Here is a 14005-nt window from a genome sequence, read left to right on the forward strand (position 1 = left end):
CTGGCTTTGAGTGCCCTGCTTCAGGGATCGAACTTGCACTGGTCATCTATTTTACATATGGTAATATACATGTTTCAGTGCTATTCTCTCAAATCATCCCACCCTTGCCTTCTCCCGCTGAGTACAAAAGTCTCTTCTTTACATCTGTGTCTCCTTTGCTGCTCTGCATGTAGGATCGAAGGTACCATCTTTCTAAATTCCATATATATGTGTTAATACACAGCATTTGTATTTCTCTTTCTGATTTACTTCACTTTGTGTAATAGGCTTCAGGTTCATCCACCTCATTAGAACTGACTCAAATGTGTTCCTTTTTATAGCTGAGTAATATTCCACTGTGTTTATGTACCACAACTTCCTTATGCATTCGTCTGCCAATGGACATCTAGGTTGCTTCCATGTCCTAGCTTTTGTAAACAGTGCTGCAATGAACATTTTGGGGTATATGTGTCTCTTTCAATTCTGATTTCCTTGGGCTGTATGCCCAGCAATGGGATTGCTGGGTCGTATGGCAGTTCTATTTCCAGTTTTTTAAGGAATTCCCACACTGTTCTCCATAGCGGCTGTACTAGTTTGCATTCCCACCAACAGTGTAAGAGGGTTCCCTTTTCTCCACACCCTCTCCAGCATTTATTGCTTGTAGACTTTTGGATAGCAGCCATCCTGACTGGCGTGTAATGGTACCTCATTGTGGATTTGATTTGCATTTCTCTGATAATGAGTGATGTTGAGCATCTTTTCATGTGTTTGTTAGCCATCTGTATGTCTTCTTTGGAGAAATGTCTGTGTAGTTCTTTGGCCCACTTTTTGATTGGGTCGTTTATTTTTCTGGTATTGAGTGGCATGAGCTGCTTGTACATTTTGGAGATTAATTCTTTGCCAGTTGTTTTGTTTGCTATTATCTTCTCCCATTCTGAAGGCTGCCTTTTCACCTTACTTATAGTAGAAAGCTCATTATTTTTTAAAAGTAAATCATCTCTTATAGGTAACAGCATTCTTCCTCAACTGGCTTAAAAGTAAATCATCTCTAAGATCAATTTTGGCGAAGGTAGGAAGTCTAGGTTTCTTAAGAACATGTCTGTTTTTCAAGCCTCAGTTAATAGGTTGGCCGGAGGTAGGAAAGGCAGGAGAGAAGAGGAGGTTCTTAGAAGAGTATCTTTTTGTGTTGCTGTTTCTAGTAGCAATAAAGACAGCAGAAAGAAACTATGAAGATAATAAAGAAGAGAAGCTATTTATTCCTGATTTTAAGTCCCATTCTACCTGGAGTCAGCAATTATTTTCTCCCTTTTTCCAAGTTCTTTCCTTAGCTTTCTCTCTTCCACTAGCTTCTTTCCATGGAAGAAGGGGGAGGCAAAGGAGAAGAAGGAAGAGATAGAAGAGTACTCATGGGTGAGAGTGGACCAAGAATCCCAGGGTTTGCTTCACTCAGATTCCACTTGGCTTTCGGGGATCTGCCTGTCCTCAGGCCTACCTCGTCTGCTCTGCTTCTCTCTACCAGGTCAGAGCTCCTTGCCCCACCTGGGCAGACTGGGATCTCCCCTGTGGTCATGTGGGTTATAGCGATGCTCTGAAACGCTGTAGGTAGCTTCCTGGTCTGGATTTGAGAAAGGCGGTAGCAGCAGCACTTTAAACCCCCAGTTGCTTTGGGCTTCGCTGGTGACTCAGACAGTAGTCTGCCTGCACTGCGGGAGACCTGGGTTCAATCGCGGTCTTGGGAAGATCCTCTGGAGAAGGAAATGGCAACCCACTCCAGTATTCTTGCCTGGAGAATCCCATGGCTATGGGATCGCACAGAGTCGGACACAACTGAGCGACTTCACTTTCACTTTCCCTGGTGGCTCAGGTGGTAAAGAATCTGCCTGCAATGCGGGAGACCCTGGTTCAGTCCCTGGGTTGGGAAGATACCCTAGAGAAGGGAATGGCTACCCACTCCAGTACTCTTGCCTGCAGAATTCCATAGACAGAGGAGCCTGGCAGGCTACAGTGCATGGGGCCACAAAGAGTCAGACATGACTGAATGACCAACACTTCAACACTTGTGTTGTACTTACTGGTCTAACTTTATAGGACTGCTCATTTATTTCTGGCTCCTGGTTTAAAATTCAGAAGAAGAGTTGATTAGAAATTTCCAGATTCTAAAATTGCCTTTTTATTGCTGCTATTACTACTAAGACAGCAGGATATTTGATACCCCAAAAAGAATAAGTTAATAAAATCTGGTTCCCTTAAAGACTCTAATACAATTATAAGAAGGCTAAAAAAAAAATGTTATTTCAATTTTCTCCTGTGACTGCAATAACCAAATGGGAAGAGTTCCAAGCCTCACTTTCAGGGACATATAAATCAAAGGCAGTAATAAAAAAGTGGATAATTTCATAAGTTTTGCAGCTTGACAGTATGGCTTTAAAAACTGCAAATCTTTGACACATTATGGTTTAAGAATATGCTTTCACATGTCTAATTGCTAGCTGATAGAAAGACATGAATGTGCTTTGAATGCAGAGTTTCCATCTGTCTAGATGATTGCTTCAATGTGAATTTGCTAATAATGAATTTTATTTTTAAAAATCAACATTTAAAATAAAGATATGAAAGTATGTCTTTTTTTTTTTTTCCTGTAGGCTATAATATGGTTGTATTTTCAAAACACCTAATCCCAGATTCCTCAGCCCAGGTCGGTCTCCCTAGTCAGGCACTCTCATAGCATCTTCTGCTCCTGGTTTGTAGCTGCTGTTGCAGGAGCACTTAGGAAGTTACTGGTGTAATCGTGGTTGATAGACGCCATCCTTCCATAGGCTGTAGACTCTATGAACAGAGGGATCACATTTGTTTTGTTTGTCATATTTCTATTGTCCAGCATAGAGCCCAGTACATGACAAGTGGAGTGACTTCAACCAAAAACAACATATCATATACGCAGTGCAGATGTTGATATTATTAATAGAACCAGCTAGGTTTAAGCCAGACATTAAGAAATTTTCAACTTTGGAGAACTTAATCCATTTATGCTTACACTATTGATAGGTAGGGATTTACTACTGCCATTTAACTGTTTTCTGACAGTTTGGTACATTCTTGTTCTTTGCTGCTTTTCTTGCTGTCTTCTTTTTTGAGTTGATGACTTTCTGTGGCTGTATGCTCCGATTTCTTTATCATAATTTTCTGTGTATCTACCACAAGGTTTTTTTCTGTGATCACTCTGAAACTTACATAAAATATCTCACAACATCCTATTTTAAACTGATAATAACTTTAGGAGCACTCAGAAACTTTTACTTCTCCTCACTCCCGTGCATGCACACGTGCTAAATTGCTTCAGTCATGTCTGACTCTCTGTGACCCTGTGGACTATAGCCCGTCAGGCTCTTCTGTCCATAGGCTTCTCCAGGCAAGAATACTGGGGCAGGTTGCCATTTCCTTCTCCAGGGGATCTTCCCAACCCAGGAATCGAACTCTCATCGCTTATGTCTTCTGTATTGGCAGGCAGGGTTTTACCGCTAGCTCCACCTGGGAAGCCCCCCTCCTCATGCCCACCCCTCACATTTTAGGTTATTGATGTTATAATCTATACCTTTTTATATTTGTATCCAATAATACATTATTGTAGTGATGGATATTTTAACACTTTTTTTTAACTTTTAAACTAGAACTGTGATTTACAAGCCACTATTACAATGTTAGAAAATCTGACTTTATATATTTATCTTTACCGAAGAATTTTACACCAAAGAATTCATTTTTTTCCAACTTTATCTATTTATTTATTATTTATTTTCGGCTGTGCTGGGTCTTCATTGCTGTGTGAGCCTTTCTCTAGTTGCGGCGAGCACGAGTTACCCTATTCACAGGACACAGGCTTCTCTTGTGGAGCACGGGCTCTAGGGCACGTGGACTCAGCAGTTGCAATTCCTAGGCTCTAGAGTACAGGCTCTATAGTTGTGGTGCAGAGTCTGACACAACTGAGCATGCATACACACACACACACACACACACACACACACACACACACACACACACGGGCTTAGTTCCACTGGCACGTGGAATGTTTCCAGATCAGGGATCAAACCTAGGTTTCCTGCATTACAGGTGGATTATTTACCACGGAGCCTCCAAAGAAGCCCTACACTCACATTTTTATGATGCTAGTTAGAATCCTTTGCTTCAGCTGGCTGTTGGGGTCTCTAGTCAGATATGGCTACTCCCCTTGCTCTGAGGTCACAGAGGAGGTGCCATGACTGGGCTCCTCAGCCAGACAGAGTGGCTGTCCAGACACTGGAGCTGGGTGGAACCGCAGGTTATGCTCCATGGTTAGACGGGGTCACTGGCTGGACTCCTTGCCTCGACAAGGCTGCAGACTGTGTCCATCAAATAAGAAGGCCACATGCTGGGCTCTGCTGCTGGGTGGGCTGGTAGAAGGGGCTCTGTGGCTGGGTGGTACTGCAGGCAGGGCTCTGAGGTTGCTCATGGTCCCTGGTTCTACAAAGCTAGAGACTATACTCAACAGTAGGGCACGGTTGCTGGCTTGGCTCCCAGCTCAAGTGGCCCTTCGGATGTGCTCCACAACTCCCGGGCACTTGTGGCCCACACTTCCAAGAGGGAAGAACTGGAGGCTAAGCTGAGCATTGGAGTAGAAGTTCAAATTTGCTCCCTAACTTACACAGAGAATGCTAGGGGGAATGTAAATTGATACAGCTGCAGTGGGAAAAAGTATAGAGGTTCCAGAAAGGAAAAAAAAATAGAACTACCATATGACCCAACAATTCCACTTCTAAGTATACACCAAAGGAAATATACTGAAGAGAGACCTGCATCCTTATGTTCACTGGAGTATTATTTACAACAGCCAAGACATAGAAATAAACTTTGTGTCTGTAAATGGGTGAATGAATGAAGAAAATGAAGTATGTATGTGTGAGCGTACACACACACAGGAGTATCATTCAACAATGAGAAAGAAGGAAATCCTACAATTTGCAACAACATGAATCTTGAGGGCATTAGGCTAAGTGAAATAAGTCAGACAGAGAAAACACCCTGTATGATCTTACTTATAATAAAAAATCTTAAAAAAAAAAAAAACAACACCCCCAAAACCCAAACTAGTAGAAACAGAAATTAGATTACTGGGAGCAGGAGTGCGGGCAGTGGAGACGAATGCATAACAGTCAAGGGGTACAAACTTCCAGTTATAAGATAAATTCTGAGGATCGAATACAAAATATGGTGACTGTAGTTACCAATACTGTATTGTATCCTTGAAAGCTGCTAAAAGTTCTCATCACAAAAAATAAACAATAGGTAACTATGTGAAGTAATGTATGTGTTGACTGACCCTCTTGTGGCAGTCACTTCACAATACACACATATATCAAATCATCACACTGTACACCTTCAACTTACACAAAGTTATGTGTCAATTATGTTTCAATAAACCTGGGAGGAAAACAAATTTGGAAGAGTATAAAACATTGCCATTCTTCTCACTACATTTTTATTTTTGTTTTGGATAACATGTTTACTTCTCATAGTAATAGATAAATTATGCAAACCAGAAAATACCCAAGTAAAGCTTGTAGCAAAGTGTCTAGAACATAGCAAGTGCTCAATTAATTACTTATTAGTATCATCATTAATAAAATTAGTACTATATGCCCATTGCATTTACAACACAAATGTGAAAACCTGCCATCTAAATAGTACTCAAAGCTTCATATTTATCCAGTCTTACCTCTAGCCCTCTCTCCCATGCTATGCCGCAGCCACAGAAAATTGAGATTCCTCCGGACACCAAATCTATGTGACTTTCTCCCCTTTGTGTATGACCCTTGCTCTGCCCGCAAGGCTCTCCTTTTCCAAGTCTCCATTAGCACACTCAGTTCCTACTTCAAAGTTTCCACCTCTGAGTTCATCTCAATCTCATGGTGCTTTGTCCATAATACTTCTAGCACATTTTACTTTGTATTTTTATCTTAATGACTTTTACCCCTTCCAAGCCTCTACAAGTGCTTATTGTGACAATGTGTGAATGCAAATGAGAAGGTTGTTTGCTTTTAAATATAATATGGATTTTTCATGTAGTGCTGTAAAGTTGTTTCAGTTTTCTTTTTCAGGATGGTAGGGCTTTATTTACTAAGAGTGATTACTGACATTGTTAAATATAGGGGTCTTCTCACCTGCCAAACCACACCAGGTGTAGCTGTGCCATTATTTTTGTGTTTTCCAACATTTGCTGTTAGGACTGGCTTTCTCAAACACACAGAAAATTTAACTGGAGCAGCGTTTCTCACAGACTGACCAGAGGTCACTCTCTAGGTCCCCTGGCAAAAGGCTCTTATTGACTCTCAGCCCAAATTCTTAGAGAAGGTCACAGCCTTAACGACCTAGCCTGTCTGTCTAGGCAAGATGGGGCTTGCTTTTATACAGTATGGTAGAGAAGGGGAAAAGCTCAGAAAGAATTAAATGGTGCATGTGGTATATTTCTTTCTTAGTGGTTATGAATTCCTTAATCTCAATTCAGGTTTATTGAGTCTTTCTCAGGCATAAAAGTTGGAGATACTGAAAGCCAAAAGGTTGCTAAGTGTTATAATAGATATATAAGATATATATATATATATAAGATATATACAAGATAGAGTATAAGATATATATAATATATATATATCTTATATATACATAAGATATATAAGATATAATAAGATAGAGTATATTGCTAGTCTTGCAAAATGGAGGTCTTCTTTCTCGTCTTGGTAACATCTAGTTGAAATTGATATTGCAAGTAGATGAGTAAGGGTACCAATTAGGCAATGTTTATGGTCCACATTACTATTAACAACTGTCCCAGTTTATCCAGAACTGAAGGATTTCCTGGATCTGTGACTGTCATTGCTAAAGACTGGAAAAATACTGGGCAAATTGGAAAGATTGGCCTTTCTTGCTGATTTGTTTATGTCACATTTAGAGAGTTTCAGCAATCAGGAGTACACTGTTTTATTCATTCTAATACACCTGAGTTCTATCATCACAACAGAGTAAATGAGAAGCTATTGTTAAGAGCCAGGTTTTAATGAACAATATCTATACTTATTTATACACTTATAATATCTACATTTATACACTTATAATATCTACAATATCTACACTTCTTAAGATATGCATAATGCTTAGTGGCCTTGATTATGAAATCAAGTGCTGCATCCATCCCCCAGCTTTACCATTTATTTATTGAGTACCTTTGGGTGATTTCAGAGAAGGCAATGGCAACCCACTCCAGTACTCTTGCCTGGAAAATCCCATGGATAGAGGAGCCTGGTAGGCTGCAGTCCATGGGGTCGTGAAGAGTCGGACACAACTGAGCGACTTCACTTTCCCTTTCCACTTTCATGCATTGGAGAAGGAAATGGCAACCCACTCCAGTGTTCTTGCCTGGGGAATCCCAGGGATGGGGGAGCCTGGTGGGCTGCCCTCTGGGGTCGCACAGAGTCGGACGCAACTAAAGCGACTCAGCAGCAGCTTGGGTAATTTATTTAACCTCTCTGCGCTTCAGTTTCCTCATGTGTAAAGTTTCTAATTCTAGAACCGATATTATTGACTTGCTATTGAGGATTAAGTTGGGTAAGATATGTCCTTAAAATAGTATTTATTATTGCTATCACTGTTATTATTATAACTGCTATTACTATTACTGCTGTTCAGTTGCTATGTCATGTCCAGCTCTTTGCAATCCTATGGATTGTAGCATGCCAGGCTTCCCTGTCCTTCACTATCTACTGAAATTTGCTCAAACTCATGTCCATTGAGTTAGTGATGCCATCCAACCATCTCATCCCCTGCCATCCTCTTCTCCTCTTGCTCCCCATACTTCCCAGCATCAGGGTCTTTTTGAATGAGTTGGCTCTTCACATTAGGTGGCCTAAGTATTGGGGCTTCAGCTTCAGCATCTTCTATTATTAATCAGCTACTAATTAGATATTCAATTCATTGATTTCCTTATCTGTAAAATGAAGCTAATATCTCGTATGGTTGATGTGAGGATTAGAAGGGAAGAGATAATATATGGAAAGCACTTACCACAGTAGCAGAAATTAAGCTCTCAAGATTTTACTTGGTGTCATTATTACTATTATCAAAAGTGGTATTATTTTTATTATTGTTAGTCTGCCTTATTCTAGTTCCAAAGGTAGAACACAGCACTCCAAATCAAATGCTTTGGATTCATGAGAAGCTTTCCATTCTCCAAATTAATATTTCTTGTCATGTTTCCTTTATGTTTTGCCTTCAGCAACTAATAAACTATCTCATAATGATATCCTTCTCAGATGCTGATAGAGCTGGGACAAATTACTTGTCTTTCCCTAGGCTGACTTAGTATCAAGTCATTGGACTGCTGTTTTATTTGTAGTGTGTGGTGGTCAGGGTCCTGGAGAAATTTCAGGCAAGTGAACATCTAGGGCAGATAACTGTCCTGTTTCTGCCATGCTCCCCCAACACTTTTAGTTCTTAACAAGTCAAGGAGTGCTTAGCTTTATTTTTCCTCCTAAACCTCGAAAAACATGTTAGAGTAGGAATGCATACACATAAAATGCTTATTGGGAGAGAAATGAGAAACTGGAAATATTTTCTTAAACCAAACATGTCTGACTATTAACCAGGGCAAGTGACATATTTGAGTTGAGGAAGGAAGAAAGAGAAGGGAAAGGAGATGGAAATTATAAACCAACTAGGAGAGCTTAGCTAAACCTTTAAGGCTCCCAGGAACACATTTTTAAGCATACATTTCAAGCCTGTAATGTGACTATTGATTCTTTATGTCTCGGTATGGCATAACAGGTCCTAGGCTTTGTAGCTCAGGAGGGAAAAAAATCACAAAGGGTTGGTTTAAGTATTTAAGTTAAGACACCAGGGCTTACACAAATACAAATCAATCTTAAAACAAATTTGATATCTTCAGTCCTATGATCATGGTAAGCATATTCAGGCTTTAAAGTCTCCGAAAAGGCGTGGTATTGAGTAAGGAATGTCTATCCTCACATGAACTCATTGTACAGTAGAAGGATTTAAAAGTAGATCTATTTGTCAGAAAATGTGTGAACTTGCCAAAGGGAGATATCAAATACTTTCAGGTGGCCCAAATCCTGACTCTGACAAATGTGTTTGGATGCTCAATTCATTGGCATCCCATGGTTAGATTTGGAGGGCTCTTGCACAACACCAAAGGACTGCAGCCAATATATGCAATGGGATCTGTTTTATTCCATTTCTGTCCATTTCTGTAATTCAGCCTTACACAGAGTGACCAAAAAAAAAAAAAAAGAAGAAGAAGAAGAAAGAAAGAAAAGAAAAAAGAAATAAAAGCCCTGAATGGCTTAGGCTTTCAGTTAAAGACATGGTTTTAAGCCCAGTTGTGCTATAGCTTGTGATGTGATAGGGAAGAGTCACCATGAGCACAGGCAGTGTGCCAAATGAAAACTAACACACATCAGTGGCAGGGATGCTTCAGGCACGCTTTCACAGAGAGACGGCACCAGCCTCTCTTAATGCCACAGAAGACAGAAGATTTTCAAGATTCTAGAAAGCAGGCAGACCACTGCCTGAGTGAGAAGTGGATATGCTTTAGGTGTTCACTGAAGTGTTTTATGAAAGTCATTTTATGAATAAAGGATGATTAGTGGAATTCACTGCGAGTTAAGAGAGTCACTATTTTTCAGGGTGTGTTCAGGAAAAAAGTGAAAGTCTCAATTCCTCAGTCCTGTCCAGCTCTTTGAGATCACATGGACTGTAGCCTGCCAGGTTCCTCTGTCCTTGGAATGTTCCAGGCAAGAATACCAGAGTGGGTTGCCATTCCCTTCTCCAGGGGATCTTCTGCCCAAGGAATCACACCCAGGTCTCCTGAATTGCAGATTCTTTTTTTTTTGTTGTTGTTGTTTTGTTATTTGTTTGTTTGTTTGTTTTTTCTGAATTGCAGATTCTTTACCATCTGTCACTAAGTCATGGTAAAATGAGTACATACACTAAGCAGGCACAGAAAACATGGGTTTCTGCTTCTGGGGTATTGGGAGTATTTCCAAGAAGACAAGCTACTTTTAGCCTTTAGACCTTACACAGAACCCATGTGAGAACAGGTCAAGCTGTGCTGCCTCAGTGCCTCCTCCATTACATCACTTTCCAGCGGGTCTGTGCTTCCTTTTCTCTTGGTTTCTCTGAAGCCTTATCATGTTTATGCATTACAGAACTCATTACAGAACACATTACAAGGCTATTTTATAATAACTCAACTAGACCTACACAACAAAGCATTTCTCAAGAAATTTCTTTTGCTATGATTCACTAGATTTGGCTACTTGTAGTATTTTTCTAAGATACTCAGATTAGTTTTTTGTTTTTTTTTTCTTAGTATGATTGGCCATGTTTAATGTCCCAGTCATCACTATTTCACAGCTCCCAGAAGAAATGAGTAGCCATCATAGTCAACAAAAGAGTCTGAAATGCAGTACTTGGATGCAATCTCAAAAATGACAGAATGATCTCTGTTCATCTCCAAGGCAAACCATTCAATATCACGGTAATCCAAGTCTATGCCCCGACCAGTAATGCTGAAGAAGCTGAATTTGAATGGTTCTATGAAGACCTACAAGATGGTTTAGAACTAATACCCAAAAAAGATGTGCTTTTCATTATAGGGGACTGGAATGCAAAAGTAGGAAGTCAAGAAACACCTGGAGTAACAGGCAAATTTGGCCTTGGACTACACAATGAAGCAGCAAAAAGGCTAATAGTGTTCTGCCAAGAAAACACACTGATCATAGCAAACACCCTCTTCCAACAACACAAGAGAAGACCCTACACATGGACAACACCAGATGGCCAACACTGAAATCAGACTGATTATATTCTTTGCATTCAAAGATGGAGAAGCTCTATACAGTCAGCAAAAATAAGACCAGGAGCTGACTGTGGCTCAGATCATGAACTCCTTATTGACAAATTCAGGCTTAAATTGAAGCAAGTGGGAAAACCACTAGACCATTCAGGTATGACCTAAGTCAAATCCCTTATGATCATACAGTGGAAGTGAGAAATAGATTCAAGGGACTAGATCTGATAGAGTGCCTGATGAAATATGGATGGAGATTCATGACCTTGCACAGGAGACAGGGATCAAGACCATCCCCAAGAAACAGAAATGCAAAAAAGCAAAATGGCTGTCTGAGGAGGCCTTACAAATAGCTGTGAAAAGAAGGGAAGCGAAAAGCAAAAGAGAAAAGGAAAGATATACCCATTTGAATGCAGAGTTCCAAAGAATAGCCAGGAGAGATAAGAAAGGCTTCCTCAGTGATCAGTGCAAAGAAATAGAGGAAAACAATAGAATGGGAAAGACTGAGATCTCTTCAAGAATATTAGAGATACCAAGGGAACATTACATGCAAAGATGGGCTCAATAAAGGACAGAAATGGTATGGACCTAACAGAAGCAGAAGATATTAAGAAGAGGTGGCAAGAATACACAGGAGAACTGTACAAAAAAGATCTTCACGACCCAGTTAATCACGATGGTGTGATCACTACCTAGAGCCAGACATCCTGGAATGTGAAGTCAAGTGGGCCTTGGGAAGCATCACTACAAACAAAGCTAGTGGAGGTGATGGAATCCAATTGAGCTATTTCAAATCCTAAAAGATGATGCTGTGAAAGTGCTGCACTCAATATGTCATCAAATTTGGAAAACTCAGCAGTGGCCACAGGACTGGAAAAGGTCCGTTTTCATTCCAATCCCAAAGAAAGGTATGCCAAAGAATACTCAAACTACTGCACAATTGCACTCATCTCACATGCTAGCAAAGTAATGCTCAAAATTCTTCAAGCCAGGCTTCAGTAATACATGGACCATGAACTTCCAGATGTTCAAGCTGGTTTTAGAAAAGGCAGAGGAATCAGAGATCAAATTGCCAACATTCATTGGATCATTGAAAAAGCAAGAGCGTTCCAGAAAAACATCTACTTCTGCTTTATTGACTATGACAAAGCCTTTGATTGTGTGGATCACAATAAACTGTGGAAAATTCTGAAAGAGATGGGAATACCATACCACCTGACCTGCCTCTTGAGAAATCTGTATGAAGGTCAAGAAGCAACAGTTAGAACTGGACATGGAACAACAGACTGGTTCCAAATAGGAAAAGGAGTACGTCAAGGCTGTATATTGTCACCCCGCTTATTTAACTTAGATGCAGAGTACATCATGAGAAACGCTGGGCTGGAAGAAGCACAAGCTGGAATCAAGATTGCTGGGAGAAATATCAATAACCTCAGATATGCAGATGGCACCGCCCTTATGGCAGAAAGTGAAGAAGAACTAAAGAGCATCTTGATGAAAGTGAAAGAGCAGAGTGAAAAAGTTGGCTTAAATCTCAACATTCAGAAAACTAAGATCATGGCATCTGGTCCCATCACTTCATGGCAAACAGATGGGGAAACAGTGGAAACAGTGGCTGACTTTATTTTGGGGGGCTCCAAAATCACTGCAGATGGTGACTGTAGCCATGAAATTAAAAGACACTTTCTCCTTGGAAGGAAAGTTATGAAAAACCTAGATAGCATATTAAAAAGCAGAGACATTACTTTGCCAACAAAGGTCCATCTAGTCAAGTCTATGGTTTTTCCAGTAGTCATGTATGGATGTGAGAATTGGACTTTTATAAAGAAAGCTGAGTGCCGAAGAATTGATGCTTTTGAACTGTGGTGTTGGAGAAGACTCTTGAGAGTCCCTTGGACTGCAAAGAGATCCAACCAGTCCATCCTAAAGGAGATCAGTCCTGGGTGTTCATTGGAAGGACTGATGCTGAGGCTGAATCTTCAATACCTTGGCCACCTGATGCGAAGAGCTGACTCATTTGAAAGGACTCTGATGCTGGGAAAGATTGAGGGCAGGAGGAGAAGGGGACGACAGAGGATGAGATGCTTGGATGGCATCACCAACTCAATGAACATGAGTTTGGGTGGACTCCGGGAGTTGGTGATGGACAGGGTGGCCTGGCGTGCTGCGGTTCACGGAGTCGCAAAGAAAGAGTCAGACACGACTGAGCGACTAAACTGAACCGAACCGATGGACTAAATCAGATGTGAAAAACTGGTCGATGGGAACATCATGAAGTAATATTTTAAAATTATTTCATGTCTTTTGTAATATACTCAATACTCACTGTTCATTTCATTGATCAATATTTATTATGTCCTTACTATATTCTCAGGCACTGATAGTGGCTAATTGTATTAAAAAAAAAATTTCTTAGTCATGTCCAACTCTTTGTGACCCCATGGACTGTAACCCACAGGGTTCCTTCAGTTCATGGAATTCTCTAGGCAAGAATACTGGAGTGGGTTGCCCTTCCCTTCTCCAGCAGATCTTCCTGACCCAGGGATTGAACCCACATCTCCTGCATTTCAGGTGAATTCTTTACCATCTGAGCCACCAGGGAAGCCCAGCTAATTATATATTGATCTTTAAATTACTAAGCAATTTATTATCTGTAATATTCCTTGAAGAAAATAAACGATACATTTTTATTTCCTTTCATGAGTCAGGTATTATGCTAAGTGTTTTACGTACATTATTTCTAATGTTCTTAAAAATCTCTGCAGAGTAGGAATTTTTACCCCTTCTTTTAATATAAAGGAGACCTTGAGACTCATAGCACTGAGTGACACTTCTAGTCACAAATCTAGTTATGGGTTGGGGTTTCCCAAACCTAGACTGATGCCATAGCTCACCTTTTTTTGTGATTATGGGTTGTCTGCCAAATTGTACTAGAAAGTCTTCACACTCGGAGAGACATACCTTGAAATTTCACTGCCTAATATGGAGTTTTCCATGATTTAGTCATTCAATATATTTTTACTCGGCCTTGATTAAATAAAGATTGTAGTTACTGATTTCAGGCAATGAATCAGCAAGGTTTGGGCAAGGAAAGGAACCAGAAAAAAGCCACAGGAAAGAAGACGAACTGGAAAC

Source organism: Cervus canadensis, chromosome 25, assembly GCF_019320065.1.
Source record: "Cervus canadensis isolate Bull #8, Minnesota chromosome 25, ASM1932006v1, whole genome shotgun sequence".
Classification (NCBI taxonomy): domain Eukaryota; kingdom Metazoa; phylum Chordata; class Mammalia; order Artiodactyla; family Cervidae; genus Cervus; species Cervus canadensis.